Raw genomic sequence first — 12995 nt, forward strand, 5'->3', positions numbered from 1 at the left:
CTAATTTTAGCCCAAACAGTTTGCCCCAAATTTCTTGTGAAGTATGCTTCTAGATATCGAGCAAGGAATTTACATAATCGAATGCTAAAAACCCTAAGCCGTCTTTTACACTCCTTCCCATGCAATCCATCATGTCAGCCGCCCTACTCCTCTTTTCTCGCACCCGACTCCCTCTCTCCTCTTTATAACTCCAACCTCCACCTTCCACATTTCATTAATCATTTCAAATCATTTAAAAAAAAAATACTCTTCTTTCTTAAACCCTCAACCTTCCTTCTTTTTATCCTTTGCCGGCTTCACTGTTCCTCTTCCCCGTATTCTTCATCAGGTAATCCACCCTCTTTTCTTCTTTTAATTTTCGCTTTCTCCCTCCACCATGGGCAAAACTCGTCAATCCTCCACACCTTCTGACCGTAATCTCGACCCCACTTTTCCTTCTCGGGGATTTTTTAAGCACCCCCACGACTGTGACTCTGCCTTGACTGCGGCCGATATTCCCACGATCAAGAATCTGCTTGGTCTTGGTGATGGGGTGGACATTGCCATTCCTGAACCGGGACAGAAAGCCGGCGCCCTCCGTCCAGGGTGGGTTAGTTTTTACCTGTACCCATTTAGATACGGCCTCCGTTTTCCTTTTCCTAAACTCGTTCAAGACTTCATCTTCACCAACAACTTTGCCATGGCACAAATTTCTGCTGCCATTTGGAGAGTTCTTCTCTATTCTCTTGCCGCCGGTCAGAATACTGGTAAATCTGTCACTCTGGGCGACCTTGTCCATATGTACAACATCAGATCCCTAGGCAGGGGTCAATTCTCATTCCGGGGCCGTGGAGAGACTCCCTTCAGACACGTGTCAAAATCCCGTGATGAGAAATGGTTTGAGGACTTTTTCTACGTGAGGAAGGACTCCATCCAGCCTCCTACTGATTATATTTTCGAGAAATGGGTTCTAACTTCGAGTAAGTAGTCTTCCTGTCACCTGATTTATTTTATCTCGCTGCTTACTAGCTTACTTCATCGTCTTCGTGCAGGCCCCTGTGACCTTACCCGTATTGGTGCCAAGATCCCTGCCTGCAGCAAACTGTTCAGCATCTCTGAATCTGAGAGAAAGTTCCCAGACCTGCTTCCTGGTTTTTCACCTGCTTCCTCCTCTAATCCTCCTCAGTCGGCTCATAGTATGTCTTCTGGTAAGACATCTACAGCCGTTTTAATTTGCATGCTGTTTCTGCTGATGTTATATGCTTGCAGGTTCAAAAGTTGATCAGTTAGAAATCATCCTCCAAACTGCCAAAAGAAAGAGACCTTCGCCGCCCCGATGTGGCCTCTCGCCTCCAAGAGGAGTGCTCCTGCTGCCTCCTTCCAGACTCCTCCCACAGTTTCCAGTTCTGCTGCTCGTGAGCCCTTAGAGGTCAACCCGTTATCTCGCCATCCGCCTACTCCTCCTGCCAGTCCTCGGGCTTCATCTAGCGGAGGCATTATTGCTCATTTCCCAAAGGGCTTTGGGAATGTGGACAAGGTGTCCTACTGGCCGGAGACTGACCAACTGCTCTTTCCTCCTGTTGAGGAAACGTTTTCAGAGTTCTCCCCAGAGGAGATGGCTGAAAATGACGTGCACAACGCCTTCATGGTAAATATTCTTCGTTTTCTACCTGTCTGTCTACCTGCTTTACTTAGATTCTGCCTCCTGACTTCCTTGCGACTCTTGATTTTTCCTCGCCCAGACCCTCCGTCTGCACTCTACAACAGGAAGATGATCAACATAGTGCGACGACGACCGGCCCGTGCTACAGCGCCAAGAACCGGGGAGTCAAGGAGATCATTCGATCGGCACACAGACGGATCGATTTGAAGGAGCGTGTGGTGGAGCTGAAGACTGAGCTTGCTGTCACCAAGAAGAAGCTGAAAGAGTGGGCTGATCAGCTGGCGCGTACTCAGGCGGTATGCAATACTTTCTCTGACTCCCTCAAGCGCTCTGATGATAAGATCAGTGAGTTGGTCTCCCTGGCCACCAACGTTGTTGCCTATGCTACCTGGCGGGGATTGATCAGCGGGATGCGTGCTGCCCTGGAAGAGGCTCCTACCCAGCAGGCTATAGAGGAAGAGGAGAAACAGCTGGAGATGCTTTATCCTACTCAACCTGATCTGAGTGTGCTGATTCCTGAAGTTGGGGAGGTGAATTCTCCTGCACTGGCTGAGCAAGCTGCTGAGGACGGAGCTGGAATGTCCTAGGACGCTGCTGACGGAGCTCAGGGAGCTATGGTGGCTGAGGATGCACAAGATGGTGTGGTACCTGAAACGGGAGGTCAGCAGGCAGAAGAGATGTCAGAGGTGGAGGTCATTAATGTGACCGATAATTAAATATTTTTATGTTTTGATGAACTTTTTGGCGGTCTGGCCCAAAGGTGGCAGACTTTGTAATTTTTAAAACTCTTTCTGTGGTTGCTCTGCCAAGGTGGCGGTTAAACTTTGGGTCGTACTTTGGCCATATTTGGAATGCCCCTTGTCATAATTTGGCAAGGTTTTAGCTTACATATCGTGTGCTTGTTGTTTATTTTTCCTATTTTTAGGACGTTTTGTCGTGTCAGCCTGTTTGACTGATTTAGGCGAGTCCTGTCATCCTGAGAAGGCTGACATTATAACTCAGCTAGCTGCCGTGTCAGCCTGATGGCTGATTTAGGCATATGCCGCAATGTAAGGAGGAGTGGCCGTGTCAACCTAGGAGGCTGATTTAGACCCACTGAAAAAAGGCCGATCCGGACTAAGCTAGGTTGTCGTGTCACCCGGATGGTCGATTTAGGCGTATGCCGCAGTTTTGGACTACTTAACCTTGTTCAAGACGCAAGGTGTGTTCATCTCGTTTAAAGCCAACAGGGGCGTCATTGAGGCAAGTTTATCGTCATTCTAGGACCGATGGAGACGCTGCAGGATTCTGGTAGCGCATATATCCCTACGTTCCATGTTCGTATGCATGCATGCTGGGGCCCAGATTAATTGCGATTAGTGCGAGCTACGTCCAGGGGGTGGTATCAGGGGTAGCTGGGTAAGCGTATTCACCTGTCAACCAGGCTCCCTTTCGTATGTTCCACAGTCCGCCTGGTGAGGGTGCTCCTTGTGGAGAAAATAGGTTAGGCTTGTTGGAGTGCCATGTGCCTTGTCACCCCGCGTTGGCAGTTGACAGTCCTGCTAGACATCCTTTAAAAGTACCATAGATACCAGAATTCAAAGTGGTGTACTTAGAGAAGCCTGAAAATAAGAGAATCTATTAAAATGATGTGAAGTACCTGTCACCATCTCATGGGGTACTAGAGCAATTGTGGTCCCAGGACGCTGCCAGAACACACCATATAATAGTAGTTTAAAATCTTAAAATAACTAGAGACACCAGAAATAAAAGTGAAATTGGCAGTATGCCTACTACCGGATTTTTATTTTAATTTTTAAAAGACGTTTTGGCTTTTCATAGTACATCATTTTGAAAGCTAGAGTCTACTTATTATTAAAAGTAATATCTCTTCAGGTGAAGTATGTTTCATGGGCGTTGTATGATTTGACCGTCCATAGTCATCAGTCTGTATACGCCATGGCCAACAACTCCTTCTACCTGGTATGGTCCTTCCCATTTGTAGGCGAATTTGCCTACCTTTAGATTCTTCGTGTTTTGAAACACCTCTCGGAGAACCAGGTCTCCTACCTCCAGGAGCCTGACTTTCACATTCTTGTTATAACTCCGGCCCTGACAGATCGTTTTTGTAAGCGACCAGGACGGATTTTTGCGCTTGCTCGCAGCTCGTCAATTGTGTCCAAGCTTCTAGTCATCTCTGTATTATTTAGTTCCCCTGTCATATTTTCATACCTGTAAGTGGGAACTAGAACTTCTGACGGAATGACTGCTTCTGCGCCAAACACCGGGCTGAAGGGTGTTTGACTTGTTGCTATCTTTGGTGTCGTTCTATCTGACCATAACACTAGTGGCAATTCATCTGCCCACTTTCCTCCTAACTCCTGTAACCTTTTTCTTAGATTGTCCATGATGATTTTGTTCTTTGGATTGACTTGCCGTTGGACTTTGGAGTCCTAGGTGCTGAATTTTTTAAGGTGATGTTCCACCTGGCACAGTATCCCTCGGTATCGTTTGAGATGAATTGTGATCCATTGTCACATATGGTTTCTGATGGGATACAAAATCTGCAAATAATGTTTCGTTTTATGAATGAAATGACTTGTTTGTCCTTTACCTCCGTGAATGCTTCTGCCTTTATCCACTTGGAGAAGTAATATGTCATTGCTAGCATCCAGGTTCTATTTCATGTGGCCCGTGGTAGAGGGCCTACTATATCCATGCCCCACGCCATGAATGGCCAGGGGGAAATAATAGGGTGCAGGGGCTCTGCTGGCTGATGGATCATTGGTCTTTGAGCGCCGGCAGGCGTCACATTTTTGTGCGTATTTTGTTGTATCTGCCTTCATTGTAGGCCAATAGTATCCCTGTCTGAGGGCTTTATTTGCCAGACTCCTGCCCCTTGCATGGTTTCCACATTCGCCACTGTGGAGAGCATGCAACACAGTCTGTGCTTCTTCTTGTCCAGGCACCGCAGGTAGGGGCCTGCTAGCGATTTTCTGAATAATGTATCATCAATAAGTATGAATCTGGAGGCTTTTACTTTGAAAGCTCTCACTTCCCTCTTGTCATCTGGTAGCTTGTTATGGCGCAGCCAGTCTAGGTAAGGTGTGCGCCAGTCATATGTTTGATCGGCTATTTGGTCAGGTGCCTGCCTGTTTGGTTGGGAGTTCTCACCTTCCTCTATAACTGCTTGGATTTCGTTCTCGCTCTGTGATCCTCCAGTTCATCTCTGTCTATTTCGTCCGCCTTCTAAATAGACGGTCCCAGCATGTGTGCTATGGGAATGCTGGATAGCTCTGTTGGTTTAAATGTTGCCCCCAAAGTTGCTAAGGCGCCTGTCTCCACATTCTGATCTCTGGGGATCTGCTTAAGCTTGCAAGTTTCGAATTTCTGTTTTAGTTCCTTTGCTACTTTTAGGTATGCAATCATCTTCGAATCTCTGGCTATAAACTCATCATTCACGTGGTTGACTATTAATAGAGAGTCACTGGATATGAGCAGGTGCCTGACCCCTAACTCCAAAGCTAGCTTCATTCCTAATATCAAGGCCTCATACTCTGTTTCATTGTTGGTTGACTTGAATTCACATCTTACTGCTTGTGCTATCAGGTCTCCCTGTGGTGACCGCAGGATTAATCCTACGCCTGCCCCCCTTTGGTTGGAAGCTCCGTCAATATGCATCTGCCAGACTTTTGTCTGCTTGCTTCCTTCTAAGGTGAGGATCTGTATCCGCAGATTCGGATGGCGGGGATCGAAGTCCGATATGAAGTCGGCCAGTGCTTGTGATTTGATTGCGTTCGGGGTCATATTGAATGTCGTACCCACCGAGGTGTACAGACCATTTCGACATTCTGCCTGACAGTTCAGGCTTCCTCATGATAGCTTTTAGCAGGTAATTGGTCACGACATGTATGATGTGGGACTCAAAATAGGGGCGCAGTTTGCGAGATGCTACTACCAATGCTAGTATTAACTTTTCAAGAGATGTGTACCTAGTCTCTGCCGGCAGCAGAGACTTGCTCACGTAGTATACTAGCTTCTTCTCCTTTTCTTGCTCTCTGACCAGGACAGCACTCACTGCCACTTCTATGACGGCTAGTTATAGGACTAATGGTTCTCCTGGCTTTGGCTTTGATAGCAGCGGTGGGTTGCTGAGGTAGTGCATCATCTCTCTGAAGGCTTGCTTGTGCTCAGAGGTCCATTCAAACTTCTGGCTTTTCCTTAGTACGTCGTAAAACAGCCTGCATTTATCTGAAGATCTTAAAATGAACCTGTTCAGGGCTGCTACCTTCCCGGCTAGTCTTTGAACATCCTTAGGCTTCTCAGGTGACTCCAGCTGCAAGATGGCTTTGATCTGCTCAATGCTGGCCTCTATCCCTCTTAGAGTTACGATATAGCCCAAGAATTTGCCAGAAGATACTCCGAAGGTGCATTTAGATGGGTTTAGCTTCATTTTGTATTCCCTGAGGGTGCTGAATGTTTCTACCAGATGCCGCATGTGATCTTTGGCCTTCTCTGATTTCACCACCATGTCATCGATATACACCTCCATTGTTCTTCCTATCTGTTCTTTGAACATTCATTAACTTGACCTTTGATATGTGGAGCCTGCATTCTTTAGGCCGAATGGCATGACGTTGTAGCAATATATTCCTCTTTCAGACATAAATGTCGTCTTCTCTTGATCTGCAGGATCCATCTTGATCTGATTGTATCCACGCCATGCGTCCAAGAATGTTAACATCTCGTGTCCAGCTGTTGCGTCCACCATTGCATCAATATGAGGCCGCGGAAATGGATCTTTAGGGCATGCTTTATTGAGATCGGTGAAGTCCACACATACTCTCCACTTCCCATTCTTCTTAGGCACCACCACTACGTTAGACAGCCATTCTGGATATTTTACTTCTCTTATTTTCTCATTTGCCATAGAAGCTATCTACTTCCAGGTTGATTACCTTATTTCTCTCCGCTACAAACTTCCTTCTTCTCTGTTTGACGGGCTTACACTTTGGGTCCACACTAAGCTTATGTGTTATGATGGACGGATCTATTCCTATCATGTCATCGTGTGACCATGCAAAACAATCCATGTTATCCTGTAAGAACTTGACTAGCTGCTGTCTTAAGCTTCCTGTGCATCCTGCTCCAATGAGCACGGTTCGTTCTGGGTGCAGCTTATCCAGGTTGATTTGATCCAGCTCTTCTGCTGGAGGTTCGATGTATTCGTCCTGGATAGGCTGCTTCTGTAATTGCTATGCGGGGGGCTAGCAGTGCACTTGAGTGCTTTCTTATAGCAGCCTCTAGCTTCCTCCTGATCTCCTCTTATCGTTTCTACTCCCCATGGTGCGGGGAATTTTATGCACTGGTGGTATGTTGAGGGGACTGCCTTCATCTGGTGCAACCATGGTCTTCCCAAGATGACATTGTAAGTAGAGGGGCCGTCTATAACCAAGTACCTGACCTGCTTGTTGACTCCTCCCACATAGGTTGGGATGACTATCTCCCCTAGCGAGCTGGCTGTTTCTCCACTGAAGCCTACTAGCGGAATAGTCTTCTTCTGTAGATTGATACCGTCGTTTAGTACCAAAATTAAATTTATAATTCCAAACTAAAACTATAGCTAGTGATAGTAAGGGTCGAACCACAGAGAAACAAGGTTGATTATGTTTGCTATTTTTCAGTCTATAAAAGTAACAATTAATTGGGGGTTTTGAATTTGGTTGATTAACTGGCTAATTGCTAAAATGAAAATTCTCAACAAGATAAAAAAAGGGATCGGGAACTTCGGTTCACCATGGCAAATATCAGGTCAGTAAGGTAGCAAAAGTCTTACAATACGGTCTCAGGGAAAATAAGCTAGCCTTTCGATCAAAGCTCAAATAACCTCACGGTCTATTAATTCCCTAGAATTTATCAACGCTTTCGCTCAAGAGAAATTCCAAATCTAGCGATAATTCAAATTACCAATCTTTCAATCTAGTAAAGAAATTTATCAAAAGATAGCAAGACCAATACGGAAGAACTCATGCTACACAACAATCCAAATTTAATACCATGGCTCACCTTATTCCCAATCAAAGGAATTACCTACGCATAATAATAACTACACTAATTGCAAAATTAATGGTAAAGAACAAATTTGACATAATTAAATCAAACTAAACCAAGAGGAAAGAACTCGATTGCTGAAATTAAATTGATGAAGATAAGAATCAAATTAACAAGGAAAATAAGGAAAAGGAAGAATTGCATAAAAAGCTTACTAATTAAATTCAAGAACAAAGCATTCGAATCCCAGGTTTCCGTCTTCAAGCTAGATCTAAAAACTAAGTTTTTCCAGAATGAAAAGCCTAACCTAAAAGTTGCTGCGTTCTACTGATAAAAAGATACCGAAAGTTAATTACAAGTTGGGCTTTTAAAAGCCTAACACGGAGAAAAAGATATCAGCTCGAAATCAGGTCGATCGACCGGTCAGCATGGTCGATCGACTGGTTAATGCAGAACAGTAGCGTCTGATGCGTTTCAGTGGTCGATCGACTGAACAGCTTTGTCAATCGACTGAATATGCTGTGCAGTGGCTCTCTTTTTCCTCCCAATCAACTCTTCACTCCTTTGCACGCACCCCAAGGTGAGTGAATAAGACTCTCCTTCTTCTTGGCTTCCTTAAACTTGCCCCTAGAGGACGAATTAGGCTTGATTTAGCTTACTTCCACTCATTCCTACAATAAATCATAGAAAATGCAAAGTAAACCGTTTCGGGAGAAATAGTAGCCTTAAGCTAACAATTATGCATGGAAATACGTGCCAAAACCGCAGATAAAGTGTATAGAATATGCACGTATCAAATCTCCCCAAACCAAACCTTGCTTGTCCCCAAGCAAGCACTATGACCCGTATAAAGACTAAATGGAAAGGAGTATATCTCAGAGCTAACTACAAGCCAATGCCAAACCGTTTAGTGCCCAAAGTCAACTACTGCAAAGCTTAAATCAAGTGAACAAATTTATGCATATCATAGAATTAAGTCGGGCGTTCGACCTTGCAAGACTCATACAATCGGACTCTCTCGGATCACTCTTCTCTCAGCAAAGCAAATGGTAAGATTATATGTAAAAGAGAGAGAAGAAAAATACAGTCCCTCACCTAGACTGCGACCGACAGAACATGTATGCTTGACTAGCATGAATAATGATTCTAGCTACCGTACATACGCATAACCACCGTCAAGGACTATCACATGCCGAACTATTGCAAGATTTGGGTATGTGAGGCTAAGTGGTAAAGAAGGGGCAAAACAATTATGGAAGAGTGAAGGTAAGAGCCAAGCTAGTACCTAACGAACCATTAGAAACCGAATCCCGTTCTTCCAACTCAACAAAAAGACCATGCCTTTATTGACTAGGCAACACAAAAACCCGAACAAACGCCTCCAAATCATGAGGTAAGCACATGAGGCGTGTTCTTATTTCAACCAAGACCTTATTATTTTCAAGACTCTCTTTTTTTTTTCTTTTTCCTCTTTCCTGTTTCCATTTCTTTTCTTTCATTTTCTCTTTTTCTTTTTTTTTTTCAACCTCTGAACTGGTGGTCCATCGACCAGTGATGGCAGTCGATCGACCACCCTTACACAAAACAGAGCCTTCTGCCCAGGTAAGACAGCTCTTTTTTTTTCATTTTCTGGAATTTTTTTTTTCTTCCTGTTTCAAAAGGACACAGCTCCTTCACTTCTCAAAAGTACCCGCTCCAACAATACAAACGAACCAGAACTGCTTCTAATCTGACAAAAATTCCTCTACTACTTCCTAGCTTGGCACAATGGTAGGCTAAGTATGGGATGTAGTTAAGGACAACTGGCAGTTTTTGGCTAATGTGAAGCTAATGGGGTAAAACGAGAAAGGGGAGGATGCAATAGTTCTCAAAACATGCAATACCGACCACAAACCAATGCGTATAGGCAATAAGCAATCAAAACTCATACACGTGCAAAACATGAAATGAAGGGAGTAACTACTCTCAATCCTAAATTAACCGGTCATGAATGTCACCAGTTATAGGCTCTACATCTCAGAAAGTATAAGTAGCTTGCCAAAAGTAATGAGTCAAGTCTAATTGCCCGAAATGGATTCCATAACAAAATTTGAGAGATCACTTTTAATTCTTGCTAAGCAGCTGTGAAAAGGCAAGGAATGGCATATTTGACTAATAGAGCAAAATCATCATTAATAACTCCAATCCGACTCAACTATATGCAAAAGTAAACGTGATATTTTTGGTTTTTTATGAATTTTTTCAATTTTTTTCTTTTTCAAAGTTTTTTTTTTTTTGAAAAGGATGAAAATAAAAACAAATGCAAATGGAAATGCACTAAACATGTGACTGAAATGCAATAAAAAACAAATGCAGATGCAAAACAAAAGGCATATGCAAATACCCTCCCCAAACCAAAACGCACAATGTCCCCATTGTGCTCATCAGCAAATCACCAGCAAAAAAATGGGAGAATAAAAGCATAATAAAAGAAAAGGAAGCTAAAAGAGAAAGGAATATAACTTACAAAATACGACCTCCCCAAACCGGCCAAAAACGGGAGGTCACGGCAAAGATCTAATCTCCACCCTCGTAGTCGAGTCACTTTGTCCTCTCCGGACCCCGAGTCACTCTCCTCCTCCTCGGCAGTTAGCTGGAGTGGCCCTCCGGAACCGGAGGCACCAGCGATAGTAGTGGGAGGGTCTCGACAGCCGAGGGTAACCGCCCGCAGTGGGGACAAAGTAAGAAGGGTGAGCCCAGTCACCCTGTGGAAGCATCCCCCCACGAGCTAGCTCCTCGTAGACCGGGCATGCAGTGGCTATGGCCGTGTCCAACTGTCTTTGGTTGAAACTCCTACACAAATCACCCAAAACACGTGACATTGCCCTCTGGTCCATGACCGGAGGGACAACCAAAGGAGTAGGTGGTAGAAAAGTGGATGTACCAGCAGTAGGGGTGGTAGTGGAGGTAGTGGGTGCCTGGGAAGAGGAGGCACGAGCCCTCCTCGAAGTGCTAGCAGTAGGAGTGGCCGCCACCAGAGGAAGCCTGTAGCTAGGCAAGGGCGGCGGGCTGCTCCTCAACAAAGTGGTAAGGGGCGGGACGGGAGGGTAGCTTGATGACGGGGATGCGGTCACGGATGAAAGAATCAATCTTCCACCGCATCTGTCTATCGACCCAATAGACACCCCTCGCGTAAGAGAGGTCCATGAAACGCAGGTCAGGGTCGATGGGGTCCTCCTGTCGAGGGAAAAGAAGAACAAGGCGGTTGGCGATACGTGTCACCAATCCGCCACAGGCAATGATGGTCAAGGTGCCCTCACTTACAGTCTGAAAGTGAGCGGCAGTCAAGTAGGCAATGTTATAGATACGGGCTGTCCGACGCTCAACGTTCAGATAGCCCGCCAAAATTGAAAGCTCAATATTATTCACATTATTAGACTCTTTACGGCCAAAAATGGTATTACCCATTAGCCGTAGAAAATAACGAAGAGGGGGCAAATGGACGGAAGTGCCCGTCCTTTTTGCCCCGTGAAAGTCACTGATACAAGACCACATGACCCGATGAGTATCAGAGGGGTCCGAGGTTCTGCCCTCGAAGTAAAGACCCAGAAAACCCGCAAAATCAGCAAGTGTCAAAGAGTAATTGACATTGAAAAGACGAAAAGAGATGCAAGGTTTGGTCGAATCAGCCTCGAAAGCATAAGACGAAAAGAATTCAAGGGTCAAAACATAATATGTGAACTCAGCCATGTCCACAAGACCCATCATACCCGTCCCATTTAGCAGGGACACGACCGAGGCTAAATAATGTGACCTAGTTTCTCCAAAGTGTCTTTATGGAGAAACCGGGTAGCTGTGACCTTCGCATTCGAAACAAAGAAGGAAAATTTAGCGCGCTGAATAGGTTTAGCGAAGATAACCTGCGGATAGTCAGGTAGACTATCCGTAGTGGCTTCTATCATCAGGGGCGGTCCGCGTGGCCGCTTAGCAGGCCTTTGGCTCGATTGTCCCTCTTGCATTGGCTCCTTTCCTTTTGTCATTATTAATACCTGCAAATAATGCATTAGCAACAAGAAATCCCCAAACAATGTCAATTTCTGGAAACCCGAATCAAAATCAAAACTGGAATGCAAATTAGGGTTTCGAAAAAATTGGGGAAAACGGCTTAAAACTCATCCTAGCTGCTCATTTGCTTGAAAATTAAAGGGGAAAGGATAGATTAGGCAATTAAAGTATAAAGAAGGCAAGAAATCATCCCAAAAGTCGATTTCCCTAAATCGATTTTTTCATCTCACAAGCACAAAACTCAGAAAGTTTCGCATAACAACCACAATAAATCGAGAATAGAGCATGGGAATGAGATTAGAGACTTACCTTGAAGAAACTTTGAAGATTAAAGCCCGAAAAATCGAGTGAAAGACGGGATTGCAGGTGAAAAATCGCTAAAAGGGATGAACTTAGGGTTTGTCTATTTTCTGAGTTTGTGAGAAAAGAAGAGTAAATGAATGAATAAGGAGAGAAAACTTCCTTAATAGAACGGTTTCTGAACCCGCGAAGTGGTCGATCGACCACTTTACTCTGTCAATCGACCGAGCTGTCACTAAATCAGCTTCTGGAGTCTCCACTTCAGTCGATCGACTGAACCACCTAGTCGATCGACTGCTAGACCTGGCAATTTAGCTCAAATTCGTCAAACTTATTTCCCGACTTAATCTCCGTCTTTCTCACAACATCCAGTAAACCACTTACGCACTTTGCATAAAATAAATTCCTGCAGAAATTATCAAAGGCGTACAATTTTCCCAAACCAAGAAATTGCAAAATGCATGAAATTAAAAAAAACTCAACAGAAAAGCGAATAAAATCAAAAAAACAAAATAAAATTCCTAGATTACAAAAAAGTACAACCTGGGTTGCCTCCCAGTTAGCGCTGGTTTAAGAGGTCCCGCACGACCTTTTTACCTCACTTTTCATCATCTGATAGCGGGTCGAAGTACAATACCTCGACTTTCCCAACATATGCATCTGATCCATGATAGTGCTTCACATATTGGCCATTAACCTTGAACCTTTCTCCACGAGAGGTCTCCAATTCAACTGTTCGAACTTTGTGACAATTTGTGACCAGTATAGGGGCGGTCCACCTGAATTTCAGCTTACCAGGAAATAAACGGATACGAGCGTTAAAAAGAAGTACCTTATCGCCAATATGGAACTCGCGCTTGATGATTCTCTTGTCGTGCCAGCGCTTTGATTTCTCCTTGTAGATCCTTGCATTATCATAGGCTAGCGGCCCTAAATTCCTCTAGCTCATTCATTTGTGTCATGCGTTTCTCACGAGAGA

The sequence above is a fragment of the Silene latifolia genome, chromosome Y, assembly GCF_048544455.1.
Source record: "Silene latifolia isolate original U9 population chromosome Y, ASM4854445v1, whole genome shotgun sequence".
Taxonomy (NCBI): Eukaryota; Viridiplantae; Streptophyta; class Magnoliopsida; order Caryophyllales; family Caryophyllaceae; genus Silene; species Silene latifolia.